We start from the raw sequence: 26,012 nt of genomic DNA on the forward strand, positions 1-26,012 counted from the left end.
GGAACAAGAACTATTTTTTTCTTCAGGAGACCAGGATTTGATTCTCAACACTCATATCCTACAGTTCAAAGCCAGTTGTAGTTCTACCTCCAAATACATCTTGACTCTTCAGACCTTCTTACTGGTAGTGCCTTGAGGTGACCCACATATTATTATTCTGAGAGACAGAGAATGTGAGAGAGACCCAGCCAAACCTACTCTTGAGGTAATGCATTAGTAGTATGAATGGATGGATTTGTTATTTATCTCTTGAAGGTTTCATTGGGATCTTTCTTTTAAGATCTCATAATGAGGATTAGGTTTCAGCAAAGCTTTAGACAGAACTAGTCATAGTCAAACCATTTGATTATGTTCTACCTTCTACCCAGTCCTTCACTGAAACCAGGAAAATGAATAATAAACCACACATTTTCTCTGACCTCTTCATGATCTCTATTCAAATATACTTTGTCATTTAATTATATCATAAATACATTGCCAGATTGTACCTCTAGCTATCATCATCACTCTCTTAAGCCCATTCTCTGGTCCTGCTCCTGTAGAGCCTGTAGAAATTGTGCCCATCCTTTAGGCTGAGTAATCTTAAGGAAATGACTTCTTACCCTAGAGCAAAAGAAGCACTGGCACAAAATCTTCAATCAGTACTTTGTTGTCCCAAACAAGTCATGCCATTACTGTGACCTTTAAGTTTTCAATGACTTCTTGAAACCTTTTCCTGTTTGTATCTTAGCTGCATACCTGGGTACATATTTTAGTGAGTTGAGAGGCTGAAGAAATGAATGAATAAAATATGCAAGAGCCACCCAAAAGGATGGGGCAATACTTGCTACTCTGCTTGCAATTGCATGTGATTTAGGTTTTGCTAATTTCAGAGGTACATCAAAACATATTTATGCAGGCTTCTAGAAGCATTCAAATATATTGAATAAATGAATATTTATGTTATTCATTCATTCATTCATTCATTTTGCAGCGGGTAGTGAGGTGGAAACTCCGTCAATACATAGCTAACTGTTTCATATCTCCTAGTTATTCTAGTTGTGAACACAAACCTTTACTCAATTCACTATGGTAAACAAATGGCATATAGCTCCATTAGAATCCTTCATTCACCTTAAAAAATTGTAAAGTATCAAATGCCGTGTTCTCTAAAGCTGTTACTGTCTGGTGAACAACAATTCTAGCACTATCCCCACTCAAAAGTCTTTTATCAACAAGTAGGCAACACTTTAAGTCTCAGTTGACACCTTCAATCTGTTAGCATCTCTCGAATAGCAAAGCTGTCCCCATCATCTCTCTTCCTATTCTGAAAGAACAGATGGGGACTTCAGCTTTTTCCTTAGTGTGCAATGTATTTTTCTTTCTTACCCTAAAGCTCATCTGTGTACCTTACCTAGACCATAGTCATGTGGATGTGTAGATCTAACTAGGAATTACTGTTTTTTATACTTTCAAGGAAAGCGAATATATTATAATTAACTTCTTCAAGACGATTTAGGAATATATAAAAAGGGTCAATCTTAAATCCCCAATCTACCTGGGTTTTAAGAAAATGTAGTTCTGGCAAGATGGCTCAGTAAGAAATGGTGCTTTCTGCCAAGCTGGAAGACCCCAAGCACCTACAAATCAGAAGCAGAGAACTCACAGCTACTACTTGTCTTCTGACCTTCACACACACACACACACACACACACATACACACACACACACGTACACACACATACACATATATACACACATATACACACACAGACATACAGACACATACAAACACACACATACACACCAAAGCAAATAAGGTAACAAATATATGCTTCTCAATCATTCATCAAACAGTGGTATATGATGAATAAACTCTTTCTAATCAATGGAAACATTAAGGAAGATAAACTTCTCAAATTTCAAGTATAGATATACCAAAGAAAGGTGGACTAGGCGACAGCATCATCATTGCTTTAAATAAAGGATCTTGTCTGCTTCATCCACCAAATTCTAAACCCATTCGAGACATTTTTGGAGATCTGTACTTTCTCTTTCTACTGTGTTGAGACTATGTAGAGTGATCGCTAACTTGCATTGTGTGGAGAACAGAAGGCAGCCTCAGGTTCTAGTCCTTTACTTCCACTTGCTTGAGGTAGTGTTTCTCTCATCAATTTCTACTTAGTGCATTAGGAAACTGACCCATGAGCTTCCAGGAATTTTCCTGTCTCTGCCTCCCTCACCTTTATACCTAGAAGTAGGACCTCTGGCTCTTGTTTTGAGCCTTACTTGGGTTCTGGCCTTCTCTTAGCCCATGCTCAGTGCTTAGCATCACTTAGAATATTTTATCTACATGTCTAATGCAATCTTCACAGAAGCTTTAGAAGTTGGGGACTATTACTACCCTGATTTAACTGATGACGAAAATGAGGTCACACAGCCGATCCGTGAAGAGAAAGTCATTGAGACTCTTGAACTTTGGCTCTCTGAACCCTACATCTTCACTGTCTCCTTTTAATAAGTAAAGTCCTTGAGGTACTAAACTGAAATACTCCTGGGAAAATTAATGTTAATTTCCTGACAATGAGGTTAACAGACCTATGAAGCCAAATTCTACTAAGTCCTGAGCCTCTCTCTGGTAGTAACCCAGGAATATTTTATCCCTTCTTAATCCCTGCTAAGTTTATTATGCACATTTGAAAGTAGATGTGGGTGCATAATTGCTAATTAAATGGGTCAGAAAAGAATTCAGACTCATTATATGTGATGCTTAGAAATGACGTCACCAATTCATGTTGTCAGTCACTGATAAACTCACATTAAAATATTTATAATTACACCGCTATCTTTGAAGATTACTAATGTACAGAAGTTGGCCTTTGAAAATTCACATAGAGTTAAGTTGCTACCTCATTATGTTCTGCCTCCGCAGCTGGGGGTGGGTGATTTATAACAGAAAGTACAACTAAGCATAAAACGACTTCGATAATTACTTCTTACCCTTTATTTCCATTTTATTTAACACTAATGTTATAGTTCATATTCATTTAATATTTATGGATTGAGTACGGATCCTGTAATAAGAAGTCATTTGAAATCTCCACAAATATATAGTCTTCAAATCCATGAGGGGAGAACATCTTGTCTCTTTTCAGAGGTTGTGCCATGGAGTTCTGACTAACCCTGATCACTTAGGATAGACCACATAGCTAACAGGAACAGCAATGCTATTCTTACAAATTCTGCTTCTACCTTTTAAGCAGCTGAACCATGTCCAAAAACTGAAGACGTAAAAGCCAGGAAGAGCTTGTAAACGTAGATTTTAAGATTAGAAATAAAAACGGGTATGTGTATGTGCATGTTTATGTGCATGTGTGTGCAATGAGTACAGGCATCTTTGGAGGCCATTGGATCTCTTGGTAACAATGATCATGGGTGGTTGTCCATTGCCTGACTTAGGTTCTAGGGACCACATTTTCATCCTCTACAAGAACAGCAAGCACCTTTAACTTTGAAAAGCCATCTGTAGCCCAATATATGGCTTAATGGAGTTGATAATTATGCTCTTAAATTCTTACAGGGATTTCTTATTACATATAAAATTCTGACTACTTCATAGGCTGAGCATATACATCTGAATGCCTCCAACGGCAGAAACTGACTCATTCTCTAAGCTTATACTTTAGAAATTTTCAAGTTAAAAAAAAAAAAAAAAAAAACACTTACCTATTTTAACTTTCCTCAACTCCCTCGTTATTTAACTCAAAGTCACTCTGTTAAATGATTTGAAAATTGAGATTGTTGGAAGAGAAAATGATGACTCATCAAATTAGAACATAAAATGTTCTTGCAGGAGACCTGAGTTCACTTCCCAGAACCCATGCTGGGTGCACCACAGTCTCCTATGACCCCAGCCTCAGTGGATCTAATGTCTAATCCTGGTCTCTGCTGTCACCTGTACTTCCATGCACAGACACAAATACACATGTATATGTATGATTTAAAACATTTAAAGTGGCACCTCTGGCAAAGAATACTTAGTGAGTTTTCTGCATCATGGATCACTTGGTAGGAAGGGCTAAAACACTGTCTGCTTTGTTTTCTCCAAGTTAATATTTTCTAACATTTCTTCTCTTCTGAACCATAAAACTTCCTAACCAATTTAAATTTTTATGAGAAGTAATAACATGTTCTTCAACAGAAACCACAGTGTTCCTGTTGTTACCCAAATCTCTGAGTTCTCAATCCCTGTATTGTACCACTGACATGCTCAGTAAATAGGGCAGAAAGGGCATATATGACCTAGTTTTTAAAAACAGGTTAACGAGATGTTGCAGTCCCTGTCTTGATCACCATTTCCTTCATATCTTCTGCTCTAGGGACATAATCCACATTTTATCAACAGCTGATGGAAAATTCAGCATCACCGAGAACTGTCATTGCTAGAAAACAGCCAACAAGTATGTAAGGATTTAAGGAACAGCTAGAAAGGTAGCAATACCCTTCAGTAGACTAGGGTGATAGCATCACTGACTGTTAAAAGCAAGCATAAGCGAGAACTATCTAGCTAAAGCTCCCCTGGATTTCTGATGAAAATGCACAAAATAGTGTAGCATATAGTAGCTGCTGAATGCCATACTAAGAAACATGTTCCTTATGGAAAAATGGATTAGTTTGTTTGTTCATTTAATCAAGCAAATCATACTGTATACATTCTCACATCTTGTTCTGTTCAACTTAAATATATGTGATGTGCCACTCAATGTGCACAGTATTATATTTTCATCCTAATTGCTGTATACTATTCCATGTATGATACATTTATCATACATGTATAAAGGCATGGTCCCATTTATACAAGGACTAATGAGATAGTTCTGGCAGTAAAACACTTGCTATGCAAACACAAGAACACAAATTTAATCCGAGCACACAGATACAAATATAAATTCAGTGGTGCAGGCTGTGACCACAGAGCTGGGGAGGCAGAAATTGTGGAAAACTCCAAGGTTGTTGGCCAGTCAGACTAACCTATTCAGTGAGCTCCAGGCCTGAGTCAAAGACCTTGTCTTACTGAATATACAAGGTGAATGGTTTCTTGCAAATAACAGTTGATTCTGGCTTCCAGACACAACATGCATGCTTGTCTTTGACCCGATTTACACACACACACACACACACACACACACACACACACACACACACACACATAGACACACACACACGTGTGCATGTACATACATATGTACTTTAAACAAACAAATAATAAATAATACATAATTAAACAAATCAGCAAATACATGTATATATTTTTGGAGAACTTATCTATGAATTGATTTCCTAGGCCACATTCTCTAGTTGTGCCTGCTCTCAATAATTTACGTACCACCCATGTTCTGTCAGCCTCTCCCTTTAACATCACCTGCATCTTCAGTAGTTGATAGAACTTTACTATTGTCGGTTTGGGATTACTTTGATCTTTTATGATTCTTTGACCTTAATTTTAGGATAGAATTCCCGCCTTGAGGCTCATTTACCATGCTATGCCTTGTTCAAATTCAATCCTTCATCTCCACAGTTTCTTAACTTGAGGAGGAAAACAGAAAAGGGATGAAAAGAAGGAGAAGGGTTTTCATGTGTGCAGTGTGGCAGCTCACTGGGCCAGGCAATCAAGCACGGCAGCAGGAAGCTAAGTGTAAAAAAAAGGCATTTCTTACAAACAGAAGAAGAAAACAAGGGGGAAGAATCTAGAGAAGGAAATGGACCTTGATCTCATCACTGTTAGTGAAGCAGTTTGTTTGTGCTACTGGGGATTTCTTGGAAAAGCATAAAATGTCAATCTCAGGTCTCCAAACTCCAGCTTTTTGTGCCCAGCTGTCTAGGATTGAGAATAAAAAAATAAAGCCCCTTTTCCACCCCTGAGAATATATTAATTTGTGGCATATCTTTCAAAATTATGTATAACCACCTACAAAACTCTCCATAGCCAACACCCTAAATCATGTCTCCATGTGTACTGAGCAAGCCAATCCTCTGGAGCTGCTAATACATCAGACATGTGGGAATTAACATTTTTCTCCACCTCTGGTTTATTTCTGGGTTTGATTTTTTTTTTACTTGTGAATGTAAATAATAAAGCTTAAAATAATAATAATAACACTATTAAATATTTTTGCCTTTAAATAGTAGATATTGGAATTAGAATTTAAACACAGACACAACTAACTAGGAGCCTGTACCAATCAATACAGCATTCTGCTGACTTGATTCAAGATACAGATCCACAAACCTGCCAAGGATGAAGGGAAGAACTAAATCCTTAAATGAGAAACAGTGAGATATAAAATATTAAAAGATGTTAACCTTAGACTTTCCATGAGGACAGATGGTCACTGAAGACAAAACGATGAAATAATATCTTGAAATTCTAAGGGAAATTTATTTTAAACATGGAATTCTGTGCTCCATCAATCTATAAGTTGAGTTAATGGCAGGGATATTTCAGTGTCTGTGGAACCCCAATTTGATTGAGGTTCTCTCTATTAAGAAGTTGTTTGCTCTTATGACACAAGGTTAATGTAAACATTGGGAAAGGAAGACTAGGAGGTTAAAATGATGGCATAGCACTAGGGGTGCATGTGTTTTGAAACATTGAGAAAGTAAGTGAGCCTGGAACAATTTTGTCAGTTATGATTCTCACTGCAGAGTCAGGGCAGCATTATTTATTTCATTTAATCTATTTATTCATTTCTTTGTTATGTATTGACTTATTCTTCTCTTATGTGTTATATCTCTACCATAGGTTACCTTCTCTCTTCTCCTTTCAGTCTCTCCCCACTATCTCCTCTCTCTGCTAAATCCACCCCTCCTCCATTTCCATTCGGAAAAGAGTGGGACTCCCATGGATATGAACCAAGCATGGCACAACAAGTTACAGTAGTACTAAGAACCCCTCCTAATATCAAGGCTGAACAAGGCAACCAACATGAGCGAAGGGTCCCAGAAGTAGGCAAAAGACTTAGAGACAGGCCCCACTCCTACTGGTAGGAGTCCCATGAGAACACCACCATAACATATATACATAGGACCTAGGCCAGACACAGATAGGCTCCCTGGTTTCCACGTCAGTGTCTATGACATCTCAGGGGCCCTGATCAATTGATTCTGTGGACCTTGTTGCAGGAGATCACTGTTACAGAATGAGATAAAACAAGGAAAACAATCCAATGAGTGTAGACTACAATGGGGATGCCATTCTTTAAGATTGAAAAGGAAAAAAAAAGAGATGGCATGATGAGCTCTGCCTGTTTTCACACACATTTTAAACAGATGACTTCACCTGGTAAAGAAAGAAGCAAGGAAACTTGTCATCCTTAAGGGACTAAGAAGAAGAGGCAGAAATATGGGAGATACGCTTCCCTAAAAATAGTTGTTGAGGTTTGGTCAATTGTCATGTGTTGTGATGCTAAGTTCTATACCTGAAGATCTAGGCCCAGGAGTAACTTCTCATGCTTTCAGACTTTTATTGTGAAAGCCTTATTTCTTGATTTAAAACTATTGGTTAAATAAAATTGACTACCACCCATTACTAGAGAAATTGGAGGTAGGCAGAGTGACCGGGTTGAATAATGAGGGACTGGGAAGAGAAAGGAAGGGGAAGCAGAAGGAACCTATAGGAGGGATAAGGAACCAGGACCACATGGCTGAGAGTAACAAGTATCTGAAGTACACAGCTAGGGAGGTATCCAGGCCTGCAGCTATAAGAGCAGATTACGGGGTGACCCCAGTAATTGTCAAAGCCAAATCTCATTTATTTGTAAGCTAATCAAAGATACAGCTTAAATTGGTCACCCTACAATTACTTATGTATACTTTTAACTTTTGTATGTATGTTGTGATTCCATGATTTTAAAACAGAAGAGATGAGCATATAGACAGCCTAAGGCCAAACTCAAATAGCAACACATGCAGAAATAGCTGTATTTTGAATTGTCAAGCTATGAAAGGTTGCCCTGGTCACATTGGGCTTGTAGTTAGGATGTTGTAGTTTAGCCACTGAACATTGCTGGGTTTGTTTTCTACATCTTATTTAATCCGGGACCTCAGCAATAAAACAATGCTGCTTGTTTTGAGGGTAGGTTGTCCCAACTCAGTCGCATCTCTGGAAAACCCTTACAGACATGCCTAGTATCTGTTCTAGATGTTTCTAAATTATGCCAAGTTGATAGTCATGGCTACCCATCACAAGACTCTAACATGATCAGCACTGTGGTGAAACTAAACACCAGCTCTTAGTCCTTGGTAGTACTCTCTGCTTTACTGGCAAGATATACTCTCCTTAAAAAAAATGGAGATGAACGTAGTAAGAAGAATTTCCATAATTTGCATTTTGGAAAATTAAAGACATCCTTGCTGTATAGTGTTCATTCTTGACAACTATAGAATCTCAAATCTGCAGATATTAAACCTACTCCATAAGATATTTAATAAGAACATGTGGCACCTCAATTCTAACTTGCATACATTATTCTTAAAGAACCTTTAAATGTTTTAAAATGGAATTGAATATCACTTTGAGAGATTATGGACTGAATATTGTTGATGGCTGCGATTATATTCTCTGAAGTAATAGGTATTTCCTGTAGCTCACAAGAACGTGTTATATGCAGAGGTATGAAAGTAAGAATTTTAAGGAACAAGTTCATTTTTCTTGTACCTGATATTCATTTATCTTGGATCTTTGTACAACTACAATCAATATTTAAAACTTCAGGGGACCTAAATTAATATGGTGTAAATACCCAAGTATGTTTAATTCATAGGCATTGTTCTAGAATGCAGAGTAGAAATTGATTGTAAGATTTTGAGTAAGAAACTGATACAGTCCTTTTACTATTACTAGTTGAATACATAAAAATCCCTCACATTCCACTCAGAGCAATTGAACTGACTTTTAAAATAATTATTTACCTCAGATTTCTCCTCTTTTGTGGAGCTGTATCTCTATAGGTTACTTTGCAAATACTTTCAAGCAGACAGCTGAAGAGGAATGATTGTAAGTCTGCAATAAAATCTGTACCTCTTTAAGGGAATCCAGTGAACCAGGACTATGACAGGTCAGAGAGAAAAGAGAGATAAAAAATAGAGAGCAACAGAGATAAAGCTCTTCTGCAAAATGAACACATTGGTCATCTGTTCTTTGTGAGCATAGATATTCTCTATGCAGTGTGTCTACTTTCTCTGGTTACAGTTCCTCATAAGCAGAAACATTTAGAGAATCTAGCAGCCAGGAACATGTGGAATGGCTAGATAGGGAGATACAAGGAAGATGAGGAAAGACAGTGGGAAGAAAGGAAACCAGTTCAATAGGTCCATGTGTATGGTGATTCATTAATCACAGAAATGGAGATTTGAATTCTACATTTTATTTTCTGGTTCCCAAAATGAATCCAAACAACTTAAGAATGAGGTCCCCAAGTAATTTTGAAAGAAGACTAATAGAGCCAATCATGACTCAAACCTGGGACCAAAAAGCATAACTTTATAAGGTGTTGGGCAGGGCGATTAAGAGGAAGGCTGATCTGCATTCTTGGGGAGCAATGCAGTAGTGAGTTGCCTGGATATTATTCTCCACTGAAAAGCTGTGTGCTTAGAGATGGATGCTCCTTACAGGAAACTTGCAGGGCTAGCGAGATAGCTCACAGGAAACAGCACACAGTACTTGTTGGGGTGATCTCTTTGTGCACTGTGTACAGATGGTGTTTGTATTACTCAAATACTTATCTCTGTGCTGGCCTCAGTTGAGTGCAGACTGGGCTTTGCTACTATTATTATTATAGCTGCATAACTCTCCTTCCATCAACTTATGATTGGCTTAGTAAAGAGATAAAAATCCAATAGTTGAGTCCAACGAGAAAAGGTGGGATGTTCAGGGAGAGAACAGACTCAGGGAAAGTGTCAGGCACCGGAAGAGGTGTAAGCCAGATACAAAGGAAGTCTGATGTGTGAAACCAAGGAGCAGTAATGAGCCACCTGGCAGAACATAGATTAAAATAAATGGGTTAATTTAAGTATAAGAGCTAGTTTGGAACAAACTTAGGCTAAGGCCTAAAGGTTCATAATTAAAGGTCTCCAAGTCCTTATTGGGAAGCTGACAGGTTATAGAAAGTCCACGGGATTGTAGCTACTCTTCAGAGAGTCCAAGTTGGTTCCCAGTACCCTCACAAGGCAGCTAACAATGGCCTGTAAGTCCAATTGCAGAGGATCTGACAGCCTCTGTTGGTGCCATGAATAGGTAGTTCATGTGCACATCCCCTCATGCAAACAGACACATATGTACATAATTTAAATAAAAATTAAACCCTTGAACATATAAAAATCTGAATAGCCTCTTTAAAGCATGTATATTGAGAAAACCTGATTTTTAAAAAAAAAATTATTATGAATAAGCATTCTCATGTGGAGAAGCTTATTTTTGTCAATGGATGCCAAGAGGAAGTAGTTTAGAAGATTTGTAGGGAAAAGAAGGGGAGTAGAAGTTATTGATAGCTATTAATATAATCATAATGCAGTATAAGTAAGCGAGGTACTGATTAAAGGACAAACAGGATAAGAGACATAATCTACAGGCTTCTAAATTAGAGCTGTATCTAGCTTACCATTGTCCATTTCGACTGTATTCATAGAGTGTAAAAGTTCTTAAGTTATATATTTTTCTGCTTTAGGTAGTTACACTACTGCTACATATTTTATTTACATATTATACATTCTATGATGATACTAGTTTTGATTTAACAATATTATTGATTAAATCACAGTGGGAAAAGAAACAAACAACCGTCTTTACAAGAACAACTACAAGAGACATTAAAGGAATATTCATAAGAGTATGTATTAACCATATCTCTGTTATTGTGACAAAATGCCTGAGACAATCAATTAAAATTAGAAACCTCACAGTTTGGAAGATCTCACTCCATAACTGCTTGACTCTGTTGTGCTTTGGCCTCTGACAAGGCATAATTGGTACAGTAAATTGTTTGTTTTGTGGAAATCAGGAAGCATATGTATGAACAGGTAGTAGACAGGGTCTCAGGAGATCGATAATCCCCTATCCCCCATAGTCCAGTTTCTTCCCATTAGGCCTCATTCATACACCACTCTCCTATTGAGCCAAAAAGGACCAAGGTTTTAATATGTGGGCCTTTGTAGGATATTCTATATTCAAATAGCAGAAGGTTGTTTTTATTATCTTTCATAAATGTGTGTTTTACACACAGGTATGTTTTACACCACATATATGCCTTTGCCTGCTCAATGCTTATAGATCATCATGAGTAACTACACGGATGTTAGTAATGGAAGGAGAACCCTTTGGAAGAACAGCCAGTGTTCTTAACTGCTGAGCCATTCCTCCAACACCCAGAATATTCTCTGTTTATGCAACATCAGCACCTCCTTTGCAGAGTTAAAAAACCTAGAAGTATAATAGGGTCACTTTGTATGTTTTATACATGATGTAATAGTCAAATTTAGACGATTCCCCTATTGAATAGGTAATGTATGAATCATCTCAGCATGGCTTTCAGTAAAAAATAAACCACCAATTATTTGAAAATAGTGTTAAGAGTGAGTTATGTTTTAAGGAATGACTACATGGGGCTATGAGACAAGAGAACTTATTTTATGTACTAAGTCCCGAGTGAGTAAATTCATATTTTTGTGTGAAATGTTATTTACTTTCTTTTGTCTTTGTTTCTTTTTGATTTTCATTTTTGTGTTTGTGGCTTTTGTTTTGGTTGTCTTGCAAGTCTTGTTATTGCAGGATAGTCTGAAACTTGCTCTGAAGTTCAGAAACCCTTCCTCTACCTCTCCTCTACTCCCAAGGGCTGAGATTCCAGGTGTGTGCCATAAACTTCATCATTTGGATTTAACTAATAGTAGAAGCCATTTCATACTCATCTTATTCTAAGATTTCTATTCATTTGCTCCCCTTCCTACTGATGGGCATCTCTGGAACTGGAATTCTTTCAGTTACTAGATCTCCATGAGAGGTTGTTTTCTTCCTTCTAAACAAACCAGAAAAAAAGTAAAATATTCATGACTCAAATGTTGTTCAACAAGCAACTACTCCACAACACAGACGTTGGTCACCATTTTACCCCAGTTTATTCTTACCTATGGCAAGTCTATGAGTGCAAAATATTTACTGTTTGGTGAATCTCCAGGGTTTGCACATGTTCCAGCCAAGGTTCACGAGTTAGAAATGCAATCTCCAGAGAGATAAGGATTCTTGTACCTAGGGTACAAATCCTTCAAAGATAATTCAGAGTGGATGAATTTGAGAGGACACTCTCCATGATAGCATTGGTGGACGTGGAAGAAGAGGAGGAGTGGCCTCTGCTAACCTACATTCCTGCCCACTGATGATTCCTGGCTCTGCTGCTTGCAATGGTAAGGCCTTCACTAGACGCCGAAGAGATGCTTCACAGTTTCCACAACTATGACAGAAATACATTGCTACTCTTTGTGCTTCTCCTGTTTTATACAGTCCGCTAAGCCCGTGGACTAATTGAGAATGTTTGGCAGCTCTATCCCACTTTTTTTTTTTTTTTTTTTTTTTTTTTTTTTTTTGTTGTTGTTCTGTAGCAGACGCCCCTGTTCTTGGTATATTGTACTGAAAAAAAAAAAAAAAAAAGGAAAAAGAAACCCACTATTAGACTAGGTATTTACTGCTTAATTTGATGTCTGAAGAAAGTCATGTATATATACATACATATGTGTTTAACTTGTACCAATACAGTATTTGACAAGTTGTACCTTTTCTATCTGGTAGTTGAAATTGGATTTTCCTTTTCTTTTTGAAATGCTGCACGTCCAGCTTCACCAAGAGTCCAACTCAGAGAGACTTGGGGGGATCCAGCGGCCTCTCACCCTGTGCTGGGTGTTATTCCACATGAGCACACTGAGTTCTCCAACTGCCTCTGTACCTATCCACCGAGTTCTGTTACAGCCTGTGTGCCCCCTCTCCTGTGCACACACTGCACGTTCAGTGCGTGGCTGCTGCTCAGAGCTCTGAAGCTAAGAGGATTAAATAGGATAAAACCACAAATACTCAAAGCTACCACCAAATCCCCTGTATCAGCAAAAGTGGGCAGAAAACCTTGTGTATGAGGCACGCTGAGCCTCTCACTCAGCGTTTTATTATTTCTACCCCTGAAAATCTACAAGTCATCATCATAAAGGCCGTTCGGAAAACTAAGAGAGAAGGTGTCCAAAAGCATGTCTGCCTTTTCTTAACTTTAAGGCTCTTGGATCCATCTGATCTTTTCTCTTCCATTTGTTTATTTGTTAAGGAGTCTTTTGTCCCTAAGCCACCTAGAGATATCTGTGTTCCTGGCCATGAACTTTGACTTCCTGTCTCCAGCTGTCCCCTTCTGACTATCTGTAGCATTAACATTTTTTTACTACAAAAGGAAAATTATTTAAATAGATATCTGTTGGTTGATATTTATAATTGTCTCTATTTTAAAGATGCCTCATCCAAAGTTTTGTCTCATTTAGCAAAAATACCTGCAATTCTATATCTAGTAAAACTTACATCACAAATAGTTGTAAAGTGGATGGTTTGTCTTATAAATCATACCTTTCAAGATTAGAAATCTCTTTGAAGATGAAACAAACACATGGCTGACTACAGGATAGTGTCAGATGTAAGGTTTAATTATACATTATGGTGTCATCTGAGGATTTCCTTAATTACTTGTTAGCCTGAATTTCCTGTCTGCTCTAGAATACGTATCAGATCAATGAAACTCCCACTACTGAATGGTATCAAACTTTAGAGGTTTAAAATGATACAAAGAAGAGTTTAAACGATAATTTCTCTTAATGTTGTAAAATGTCAGAAAGAATCAAAGTCAGAGATTCCATGAGTTGATGATGTTAACAGGTCATCCTTAATTCTTCAGGTCATCAATAGTGCTGAATAATAGGATTCTGATGTGACCAGAAATAGGTCACAGACTCCAGAATCTGGGATAAGGCTTCTTTATAATGCAATAGAGGAGATCAACAATGCTCAGAAAAGTGACCATTTCTTAACAGACTTCTGTGAGCATATGACATTTTCTTGGAAATTAGATTTCCTTCAATTAACAATGATGTTAAGAGACTGATTGTTTTTAACCAGATTTTTCGTAACGCCAGGTATAATCCAATAACAATCACCATTTTATCCTTCTGAATCTTCCCTATCATTGAGATAGATCTTAATTTATTGTGTTGAAGCTTAATCCCTTTGCAGCACACTTGGAGTACATTTTTAATATCTAATCATAATTAATTGGTTCTGAAAAGATGTTTTCAGGGTGGTTTTCCACTGAGTTCCCAGAGGAGGGTCTCAGGAGGAGGCTCTGTAAATTCAGGGCGGGGAAGGGAGACAGTGGCAGTGGGAAGAGCCTAAAGGGACCAGGATGGCCTCCCAAACTCATGCTGTTTCATAGAAAGGAACTCTTTTGTCATTAGTTGTTTGTAGTTAGGTTCCATTTTTGATAGATTAATAATAGTGTCTTTATTTTACATACCATTTTAATAGAATAAAATGCCTCTCCTCTCTCTCTCTCTCTCTCTCTCTCTCTCTCTCTCTCTCTCTCTCTCTCTCTCTCTCTCTCTCACACACACACACACACACACACATGAAGATAATTTGGAAATCATTATTTAACATAGCGGTTATAGCACAGGTGAATGAAATAGATTGATAAGTTGAAGCAGCATCATGTTAGGCTACTACTGTGCTAGGCAGTCCATGAAGGGCTGAGTAAGGATGCTGATAATGAGGAGGTGTGGCAGGTGCTTCTGAGATAGAGATTTCAAAACTGATTACTGGTCAGATGTATGGAAGTAGGAAAGGGAATTCTCAAGATAATTATAGTATTGGTCCCAAGTTCTTATGGAAAGGAAGAAATATGAACCCTAATAAAGAAGGCAGACATGAAACGGAACTCTCAGAGAATACTGCCTATTGATAATGAGTTTAAGTAGCCTGGAGTCCCAACAGTTAGGTAACAGAGAGAGGAGATGTGCAGAAGAGAGAAGGAGGTTGGGGCACACACAGTGAAAGAGATCAAACACTTGAATAGAAGTAGCATTTGAAGCATTGGCATTAAGCCAAATCATAGAAATTTTAAAAATGTTTGCAGTAGAGGAGCATCTATAACAGTATAGCTCACCTTGGTGATGTGGACAAGACAGAGACGGAGTTAAATCCCAGCTAATCTACTCTATGCTTACTTCTTTACTAAATTTTCCCTGTAGCTCAAAAGAGAAAACAGAATATAACCATCTCATTAATATTATTTTAGTGGCTTTTATGACCAAGAGAGACTCTATTATTCTAGCAATCACCTTATATAATATGTATGAAATACTACATGGGCCACATGAGAAAGAAATAAGAAAATCAAATGGTCACTGAAATGGAGAACTGAAGAGTTTGCTGACATTAAATTTTAATAAACTCTTTTCACAATAAGACATTTTGATTTTCTAACATTCATGAATGAGACTGAATTTAGTAGGTATAAAAGCATATTTTACATAAGCACTGTGATCTACGTAGTCATTGCATTGTTGATTTCAATGTAGACAACAATAGAAATTGCATCTGTACTAAGGACTGAGTTTTAGAAATCTTATCTACATTTTGAATGGAGCTAACTATGCCTTACTGGCAAGATGGGGAACGTGGCATTAGAACTAAAGAGTTGTGGTTATCTAGGTACATGTGTTGATTACATGTATGAAGGATCCTACACAAACCATTCTGTCATCTGCAAAAAAAAGCAATGTCAGAATCTTACTTCCCCACAAATAAACTAATGAAAAACTTCAAGGCCACCTTCCAGCACTAGAAAGCAAATCCAGATGTGTCTCACCCAAAGTCTACAAAGCTACAAATGCCAAGCTCCCTGTGAAGTGACTGCTACTGTCAACTACAAAACAGGCTTTCTGCTGGCAAGGACAGCAGGTCACATATCTCACGTCATTGCTCAGAAAATAACCTGTCAACACATCATCTGGACAGAGTAGACAAGATAATTGTCCCAAGTTCTGTAACGCAAAGAGTCCCAGGCGTCTGAGGGTGTAATAATATCATGACGCATTCTTATTAAAATCATCTCTCCATGCCCTTACTTTAGTAGGGGACACCATGAAAGGGGTGGTGATATCTCGTGGCATTGATGGTTTCTTTCACATCTTTCTTGCCATGGGAGGCAGACATATAACTTGTGTCATTAATTATGAGGTCAGGTTGAATGTTAGCCACAATAAAATCCAGTAGAAATATGGACAATGGAAACATGTGCTTCTAGTCGAAGTACTGTGGAGGTATGCCAAGGTGGATTCCTGGTACTCTGTGATCAGGTATCCTAGCCAATCAGGTGAATCCAAAAAGAAATATAAAATGAAGGTGGGCAGTACTTGAGGGGTGATATCCAAGGCTGTCCTCTGGCTTCCAAAGGAAAACTCACATACTTGAACCTACACATGCACATATAGGCACAACACTCACACACACAGGAGAGGGGGGGAGGGAGGGAGGGAGGGAAGGAGGGAGAGAGAGAGAGAGAGAGAAAGCACAGATTGAACATTTCATTTACTGTTTTAGACTTCAACTAAAACTGAATACATGCACAACACTCTGCACATAAGTTCTAAGTCTGTGAAGGCATATGCAGTTACCTAGCAAAGAAATTAGCTCATTATTTTAAAAGGCTTTTTAAGGATTTACAGGGAGAAGCAAGTAGCTGAAATTGTCCAGGCAGGGCACGTCATGAATCTTATAGGATAAAGGCAAAACTGTATGACTCCTGGTACTTTCTCAGCAGTGGTTCAAATTGATTATAATCATAGAGAAATTTCAGTTGTGGGCTTATCACAGTATTAAAAAGTCAATGAAGTCTTCTGGATAAGAGTGTGGGTTTTTTTTTATTTATTCTTCTGCATACCAGAACTACTGTGCTCCAAAGTGATGATTCATAAATGTGTTGGCCTGCTTTCTGTTTACCCTTACATGTTTGCATAGTTAATGTTGGGATGCCAAAAGCTTATCTTGTTCCCTGGCTTGTTTTGGAAAGTAGACAATCATGTGAGCCTTTAATCTGGGGGAAGATTATCTGTGTAGATTTCAAACTCTTATTTCAGAAAATGATGTAGCCTTTTAGAAAATGTTGGTCAAGTATTTCCCTTCTCCTTGGCTTAAAAAAAAAAATAAGACAAGTTTATTTGAAAAGCTTGGTAATAAGTTAAAAGGTAGGGATAATTGGGAAGTGATGGTATAAAACAGGATGGACCAAACTGAAAGCACAGAGTTGTGCACTTGATGCTTGCTTTGATTTAAAAAAAAAAAAACTATCAGGAAAAATACTTGTCTTGGGAGACAGCTCAAAGGGTGAAGAGCTTGTTGCAAAAATAGGTCTAGAGTTTGTCTCCCATTATAAAGTAAGAGACAGACAAATATGGTGCCCTGTCTTTAACATCAATACTCAGTAAATGGGAAACCAAAATAAGAATCTTCAGAGAAGGATGGCTAGCTAGAACATATGAAGCAGAGTTCAAGTGCGAGACTCTGCCTTACTGGGGAAGTAGAGTGCAACCCAAGAAGGCAAGAATATATCCATTGCCAAACTCTGGCTTCTTCACATGTACACACACATTTATACATGTACCCTCACATTCTTAGATATGTTACACACACATGTAAGGATATATATATATATATATATATATATATATATATATATATATATATATATATATATATATATATGATATATATCATATTTAAAGGACTGAGTGAAATTTTATCTGTTTTCTTTTGAAAATTAACACTATATTTTCATTACTGTGAATAGAATTTAGTTAATGCTACAGCATTCAGTGAGCTGAAAACTTTGCAATGTATAATTTATATGTAGATAGAGTCTGTTTTGCTTGATTGTTTGGCATACCTTTACACCTCACCTTAACATGCAGTCTTAACTGACAGGAGATGGAGGAAATTTAATCCTACCTAATTAGTCAGGAGGAAAGTAGAAATCTTCCTACGTGATCCAACTTTAAGATAAAAACACAATAATTTAAGATAATTTCTGAGAAATGATGGAGATCCAGAACAACGCAAAGCAGGCTCAGAACACACTTAGACATGCAACTTGGGAGTTTTTTTTTTTTTTATATTAAAATGTAGACTTTAGATCTGTCCAAAATTACGCTGTCTCTCATTTCCTTCATCCAAGAAATCCTTCTGCTTTCTCATCCCAATCTCCTCCATCCCACATTTAGAGTTTCCAGTATCATCAGCCTCCAAATAATGACACTTTCAGCTGCCCAAAGACACGCCGAGATGAAAGTGACTTGAGAAAGAGATGTTTCTTGTTGTCTGATGTAATATTCAGGCAATCTCTGTGAATCCTGCAGCTCTGCAATGTCAACAGAGATCCAGGCTCCTGTTCTGTGTGTACTCAATAGCTCTCTCCGTGTTGGCTCTTGTCCTTAGGTTTTACCACATGGCTGCAAACCAACCTTCATGTTTTCACATACCCAAAGGCATTCGAGGAGGAGGCAGTGAGCAGAGTTGTCGGTGTCCTCCTGTTTCTCGAGGAAGGAAAATCCCCAATAGTTTATCTTTATTCTGTTATTTTGCTAAGGGTAATGTGGCTACAATTAGCAGCAAGGAAATGAAATATCTAATACTTTGTAAATAATATATGCAGATTAAGCATTTGGCTGAATTAGGAGCCCAGGATGATAAAGTCCCTTTCAACTCCAAATGCTCATCATGTATTTAAATTACTTTCAATGGGACACACACCAGTAAGTGAGCCAGTTCACGGGAGCAGTAGAAATCCAAGAGCAAGGTACAAATCTGCCCAAAGAGCATCTGTCAGCATTGATGAATCTATACGCACTATCTTACCACCACGTCAAAGCAGTTTTATTTTATTTTATTTTATTTTATTTTATTTTATGTGTTGTGATGCTTGTTATTTGAAAGATGAGATTTGACATGAGAGAAGACATTAAGTTTCTGCAGTTTCATGAGCTGCAGGTAGAGACATGATTCAAAGAAGTGAGAAGGTTCTTTCTGCCCCACAGACACAACTGTATAAATCAAACAACGTGGAGTTGAGATTTAGGTAGCTATGGGGCGCTACAAGGGCAAGGAGAAGGAGGAGGGTATGGAATCAGTGAGACTACTCTTGGCCCTGAGCTAAATATCTGATATATCTGGTGGGTATAACTGCTCAGAAAAAGAAATTTTAAGCAGTTGGCATATTTTATTTCTTAGTTAAACTAACACCATTTACAATATGTCTGCCATAAGACAGATGTTTGCTTGTGAAATTCTTAACAAAATGGGTGGTCACCAAGGGGTAAAATTACAATAGCATTCCTTAGGTTAATGTTTGGTTTTGCTACCATTTCCTCCCCAACCTCTAGACTAGAAAGCTGTATTAAACACAGCAAGACCCCTAGGGACAGAAAACTTGAGCTATGACAACTACTAAGGGCGTGCTTTAAACTCGGAAGAGTTTCTCTTTTAAAATGCGACAAGAATCAATAGAACTTGTTCTTTGGCCACATTTCTGTCTTCCTGCTGATGGACTTTAGGAAGCAAGAAAATAAAGATGAGTTTGCAAGAATGACTTGAAGGTCAAGATTTATGCAGAAAAGTCATATTGGTTCTCATCCAACATCTTCCATTTTTGGGGCCAGTGATGGTGTGAGCACCCAGGTCTAGTTCCTGGCACAGGGTGAGGAGAGGTTTGTGCAGAATGTGCAAAGGACTAAGCATGGCAGAAGTGTACACACTGGATTTCAGATGTTTGGGTAGTCAATCAGGTCTGAGAGCACACAGGGAATTTCTCTCTAATCTGCTGTGGTAAATTTTAATAAACTGTTAATTAGCTCCGCTAGGAGGCTTTCCCTATCTCTGTTTAGTTCACTATTGGGTAACTGCAACTGTCATGCAAGTCACTAACAGAGCAATGGCTTGAGAGAGCCAAAGTGTGTTCTAATATGGGACGCTGAAAAACAGAAGGGTTTATAGACAGTAACATTGGAGGGTAAATACCTGCAGCTAAGTCTTTAGACATTTTTTTTTTTTTCCTTTTTAGCTGAAGATAAATGGTTACCATTGCTGTTTCAAATCACTATGACCAAAGGCTACTTTGGGAGGAAAGGGTCCATTTGGCTTACACATCCATATCACTGTTCCTCATCAAAGGAAGTCAGGACAGGGAAATTCAAGAAACCCAGAGCCAGGAGCTGAGGCAGAGACCATGGAGAAGTTTTACTTATTGGCTTGCTCTCCATGGCCACCTCATCCTGTTTTCTCCTAGAATCCAGGACAACTTGTCCAAGGGCTGGTACCACCCACGATGGGCAGGGCCCTCCCCCACCAATCACCAATTAAGAGTACATCCTAAAGGCTTTCGTGCAGTTCAATCTTATGGAGGTATTTTCTCATTTGAGATTCGCTCTTCTCAGATGATGATAGATTGTGGATAGACTAACTGAAAGCCACCAGTGAAAGTTGTTGCAATTGATAATGTAAACATACATATATTGAATGTGTTGCAATGCATCTATATATAAAACTAGTACATAAGCTGAGGATTTGATACAGCATTTTCCATAACCAAATCAGCACTTGACCTCCAGAGTATCAATAAGCCTTAGCTTCTAGTCCTGAATTTCTCTTCAGAATATCACTTTTCCTCTTTTGAGGATATGTTACAAGGGAATTATAAATGTCCATTGTTCTTTGAGGCAAAGTTACTGTGCCCTTTGTCCTTTCAATATTAGTTGTTGACAGAGATTTCTAAGTGGTATAGACTTGGACTTGTTTCAAAAGACTTTGAATATTGATCTACTAAAGCAAGAAGATGAAGAACACAGGAGCTGCTGTTTTTTATATGGCTGTGTATTACTTTTTAAGAGCATCATGCATGATGCACCAAATATGAAAATATTGATTAAGCCATAGCTTTAGAAGACATCGCATCAACAGAATAAATAGAACTGACAAACTTGTAGGTATATTAGGCAAAAGAGAAGTTCCAAATCAATAGATTAAGAGATAAAAAAGGGGCCATTACGACTGATACCCAGAAATTCGAATGATAAATAAAGGTTAGGTTGGCTGTTTACACCGACTTGAGTGGCAGGGGTGGCTTTCCCTTCCTTGGGCAGAAACTATTTGTAATCTCACTCCCTAGAGACCTAGAGTGGTGACCAGGCCTGACCCCTTGTGGTACCTAATGAGCTAGGCTCTGCACTTGTCTAATGCATGTAAGGGCTATTCCTAGACCCTGAAGCAGGAGAGAAGCTTAGTCCCATAATAGAGAAAATAATCTCAACAACCCCTTAGCTTGCTTCAAGGTCAGGCGGTATAATCGTCTAGTCCCAGAGCACCCTGGAAAGTTCCACCTGGCCCTCTCCAGAAACCTTATATGAACCCTATGTTCTGCTCAGTTCTCTGCTGCTTCTTGCAACCCTCCCAGCAAATCTCTTCTGTGGAGTTTGTTATAAGGTGTGGCTTTGTGGTATTTCTTGCCTCCTACTTCCAGGAAGCCTTTATACCCTCTAATACTTATAGGTTGCTGTGAATAGTTATAGACAAGAAACCTGAGAACCTAGAGGAATGTTGACAAATTTCTAGACATCTACATCTTAGGAAGACATCAACATAACTTATAAGCATAAGTTCCAGCAAATGAAGGAAAAAAGTGTCTTAAAATAAGGATAAAAGTAAAAATAAGAGAGATAAATTTCAACAAAGAGGTAAAAAAATTCCCACAATTAAAATCTAACAAATTGATGCATGAAATTAATACAACACACACTACACACAAGCAAATCAATCTTTGTTTAAAAGGTTTGGAAGATCCAGTATGATTAAAATGTCCATACTATCTAAGGTGATGTTCACTGTCAAAGCACTAATGTCATTCTGCACAGAACATCAGAAACCACTCCTACAATGTATAAAAAAACAAAACAACAACAACAACCAGAAAAGGCATTTACAAACAAAGTTACTTTGAGTAAATTAGAAAGAAGCATCAAGCATTTTGCTGCCTAAATTCAAAATATGCTAAAATACCTAGCAATGCAAACAAATTCTGCGGTCTTTCAAAGCAGACATGTACTAGCCACCATGAGTCCTCAGCCAGGTGACTTTGATCAAAGGTATTAAAAAGATAAACTGGAGGAAAGAGAGTCATTTGAATAAATGTTACTGGGAAATCCTGAGATCTGTCTGTAGAGCAATAAAACTAGATGTCCATATTTTTATAAGCAACAAAAAACCTCTCTCTAAATGAATTAGAAAATTAATAAAGCTTTAAACTAGGCCTTAAATTGTTAAAAAGGAAAGGCAGCCCTTAGAATACTGGAACAGGCAAGAACTTTTCAGTCAAGGTGCTAAAGTTAGAAGAAAAAAAAGCAAAACCAGACCAATATCATGTATTCAATTATAAAGCCTCTATATAGTAGAGAAAATTCTCTTACTACTGAATAGGAGAAAACCTAGGCAAATTGTACCTGATGGTTAAATGTACCTCTGTAAAAACATTTGCAATCTTATTACAAATTAAAACAAAATTAAAAAAAGAAAACAGAAAACATCTGTAGTGATCTGCATAAAAATGGCTGCCATATATCCAGAGGGAGTAGCACTATCAGGAGGTGTGACCTGGTTCAAGTAGGTGTGGTCTTGATGAAAGAAGTGTGCTACTGTGGGGGGCAGTCTTTGTCCTTTCAAATGTACAAGTCCAGACTTAGTGGCTCACAGTCTCATTCTGCTGCCTGGAGATCAAGATGGAGAACTCTTCGCAACCTCTCTAGCACCATGTGTGCCTGAATCCACTACCCTTCTGGATATGGTGCTAATAGATTAAACCTCTGAAACTGTAATCCATCTCTGATTAAATGGTTTCCTTCATAAGAATTGCTAAGGTCATGGTATCTCTTCACAGCAATAGAAACCCTAAGATAACAACTCAGTATTAGAACTAGGAATAGACCTAAATAAACATTTTTCAAAAAAGTTGCATAAATGTCCAAAAAGTATGTAAAAGTGTTCAACCAAAACCAAGTATCAGGTAAATCAAAAGAAAAATGTGAGAGTTACATAGCCTGACTACAATATATTATACAAATGTGGTACTTGTGCAGTGGGTCACATGATTTATTTAGTAAAAAAGGGGTAAAATGTGCCATTCATGAGGACATTGATGGGAGGGTAGATCATTATAGAAAGTCAAATCAGATACTGTGTTGAGAAAGACCTGATTTTGACCAATTGTGGAGTATTTATTATCAGAACTCCTTCACATTATATCTATACTATGGTTCCCTGAAGAGAACAGAGCTACTTTGTAGGATACCAGTGTGGAGTAGAGAGGAATAAAGACAAATAGTCAAAATCTTTCACTCAGGTGAGAGCACCAGTGACAGAAGTGCTATCACATAGCTGGTAGCTACAGGTAAGGATAATGTACTATGTGAGAGGTTCAAATACACATATGTTTAACATAATGCAAACATCATATAATGCATACTTGCATTATAACATACACGATGTCCATTTGGATACATTTTGGTTTCAACTATCTATAAAATTGACTTTTAAATTAAAAACAGATAAGGAGAAAGAGAAGGAAAGGAGGAAGAAGAGGAAGAGGAGGATGTAACAGTGAGAGCAGGAGATAGAGAGGGATTGGAGGGGGCAGGGGCAGAGGAGGAAGAGAAGGAGGAGAAAGAGGAAAGAGAAGAGGAGGAAAGGAGAAAGAAGAGGAGAAGGAGGAAGAGGAGCAAGTAGAAGAAAATGAAGATGATGAAGTAAAATCAGTAGTAGTAATTAATACAAAAGGATGCAGAACATGAAAACAATATGGATATATATTTTGTTGGAATCAGTGTGTCACTGTGAGCATGAGCTTTGAGGCACTTCTCCTAGCTGCCCGGAAGCCAGTCTTCTTTTGTTTCCCTTCCAAATAAGTTGTAGAGCTCTCAGCTCCTCCTACACCATGACTACCTGGATGCTGCCATGCTCCCACATTGATGATAATGGACTGAAGCTCTGAACCGTAAGGCAGCCTCAATGAAATGTTGTCATCATAGGCTTTGCCTTGGTCATGGCATCTGCTCACAGCAGTAAAACCCTAACTAAGACAATAATATACAGTGTGAAAGAGTGGAAAATATGGAAAAATGAGAATAGTTTCTAAACTTGCTGTTAGTATATGACAGCAGTCACTCTTATAGTTGAATCGCAAAATTAGCTCAGCATTAAGAGGATCAAAGTATTTCTATGCCTAAAACATCGTCAAACACATCCCACTCAACATATTTCTTAACCAGCCTCCTGCATACATGTACATAACTTGCACATACATGTGTATGTGCAGGCGGTATATATGTACTTGTCTGCATGTATAGGGGATGATGTCAGCCACTCTTCTCCTCCTTTTCCATTTCTTTTCCTGAGAAAGTTATGTGTTGCTTGCTCACTGTGCTTGTTTTTACAGGAGATTCTGATAATTTCGGGTAATAAAGAAATGACAAGCTGTGAGTGGAATGGTTTCGACGTTCTATGGAGTGCCATATACATCAACTAAGCAGGGACTTAAACTTAGATGAAGTTCGTCCTGCTAGGACTTCTGAGACTACTTTCCCCTCCAATAGTTTGCAAACTATTGCACATTTTCAAACCATCCTTCTAGGGACAGGTTACTTTCAATCAATTTGCAGATTGGAAGCCATAGGAAAGCTAATAGTATCTGCATGGAACTTTTTTCTTTTCATTTTACCTTTATTGGATATATTTTATTTACATTTGAAGTGTTATACCCCTTCCAAGTTTCACCTTCATAAACCCTCTATCCCATCCCTTCTATAAGGGTGTCCCCATACTCACCAACCCCCTCCTGTCTCCCCACCCTGACATTCACATACACTAGGGCATTGAGCCTTGGCAGGACCAAGGGCTTCTCTTCCCACTGATGCCCAACAAGGCTGTCCTCTGCTATATATGCATCTGGAGTCATGGGTCTGTCCATTTCTACCCTTTGGATAGGGGTTTGATCCCTGGGATGTCAGGTTGGTTGATATTGTTCATATGGGGTTTCAGACCCTTTCAGCTCCTTCAGACCTTTCTCTAACTCCTCTATTCAATGGTTGGCTGTGAGCATCCAACTCTGTATTTGTCATGATCTGGCAGAGCATCTCAGAAGACACATCAGGCTCCTGTCAGCATGTATTTCTTGGCATCAGCAATATTAAATGGGTTTGTTGTCTCTGTATGGGCTGGATCTCTAAGTGGGCCGTCTCTCTGGATATTCTTTGCTTCAGTCTGTGCTTCAAACTTTGTCTCCATATTTTCCTCCGGTGGATATATTTGTTCCCCCATCTGAGAAGGACTGAAGCACCTGCACTTTGGTGGCACTTTCAGTCCCTGGGATGATTATTCTCTTGCAAGATTTGCTGCTTAATTTATAATGCTTTTATTTTCCTTGCTTTGTTCATTTTAATGTTCAATCTTCTTCTGGACTTTATGTTCCTGGGCTAAGTTGGTAGCTAGCAAGACCCAGAAATTCTCCTATCTGTACTCCTAGAAATTCTTCTGTCTCTGCTGCCTTCAGTGGCCAGTTGCATGTGTACAAGTGTGGTGGGGGATGGGAGGAGTAAAGCCCATGGAGGTTTAGATGAGAACAGTCTCCCATAGGCTCAGGTATTTGAGAATTTGTTTCCATTGGCTTGTGGTATTTTGGGAGCTTCCCCTTGGTATGAGGTGAAACTGTTAGGAAGAATGCATCAGTGTTGTTATACTGAACAAATATGAAAATTATATCCTAATCAGTATTCCTCACTTCATGTCATATCAACATTATAAATACTATCTTGTCTTACTTCTTAAGATATGATTTCAGGTAGCTGAGGTTGGCTTCCTGCTCTTTTTT

General features: G+C 38.1%; 1 protein-coding gene across 2 annotated transcripts in view; it reads right to left on the reverse strand.

Moving 5' to 3' along the window:
* CTNNA3 (catenin alpha 3) overlaps positions 1 to 26,012 on the reverse strand; it is a gene marked incomplete at both ends in the record, with an annotated part of 1,359,521 nt that overhangs the window by 288,817 nt on the left and 1,044,692 nt on the right. The gene's annotated exons all lie outside the window — the stretch shown is intronic.

Source organism: Micromys minutus (assembly GCF_963924665.1).
Source record: "Micromys minutus genome assembly, chromosome: 25".
In the NCBI taxonomy this organism is placed as follows: domain Eukaryota; kingdom Metazoa; phylum Chordata; class Mammalia; order Rodentia; family Muridae; genus Micromys; species Micromys minutus.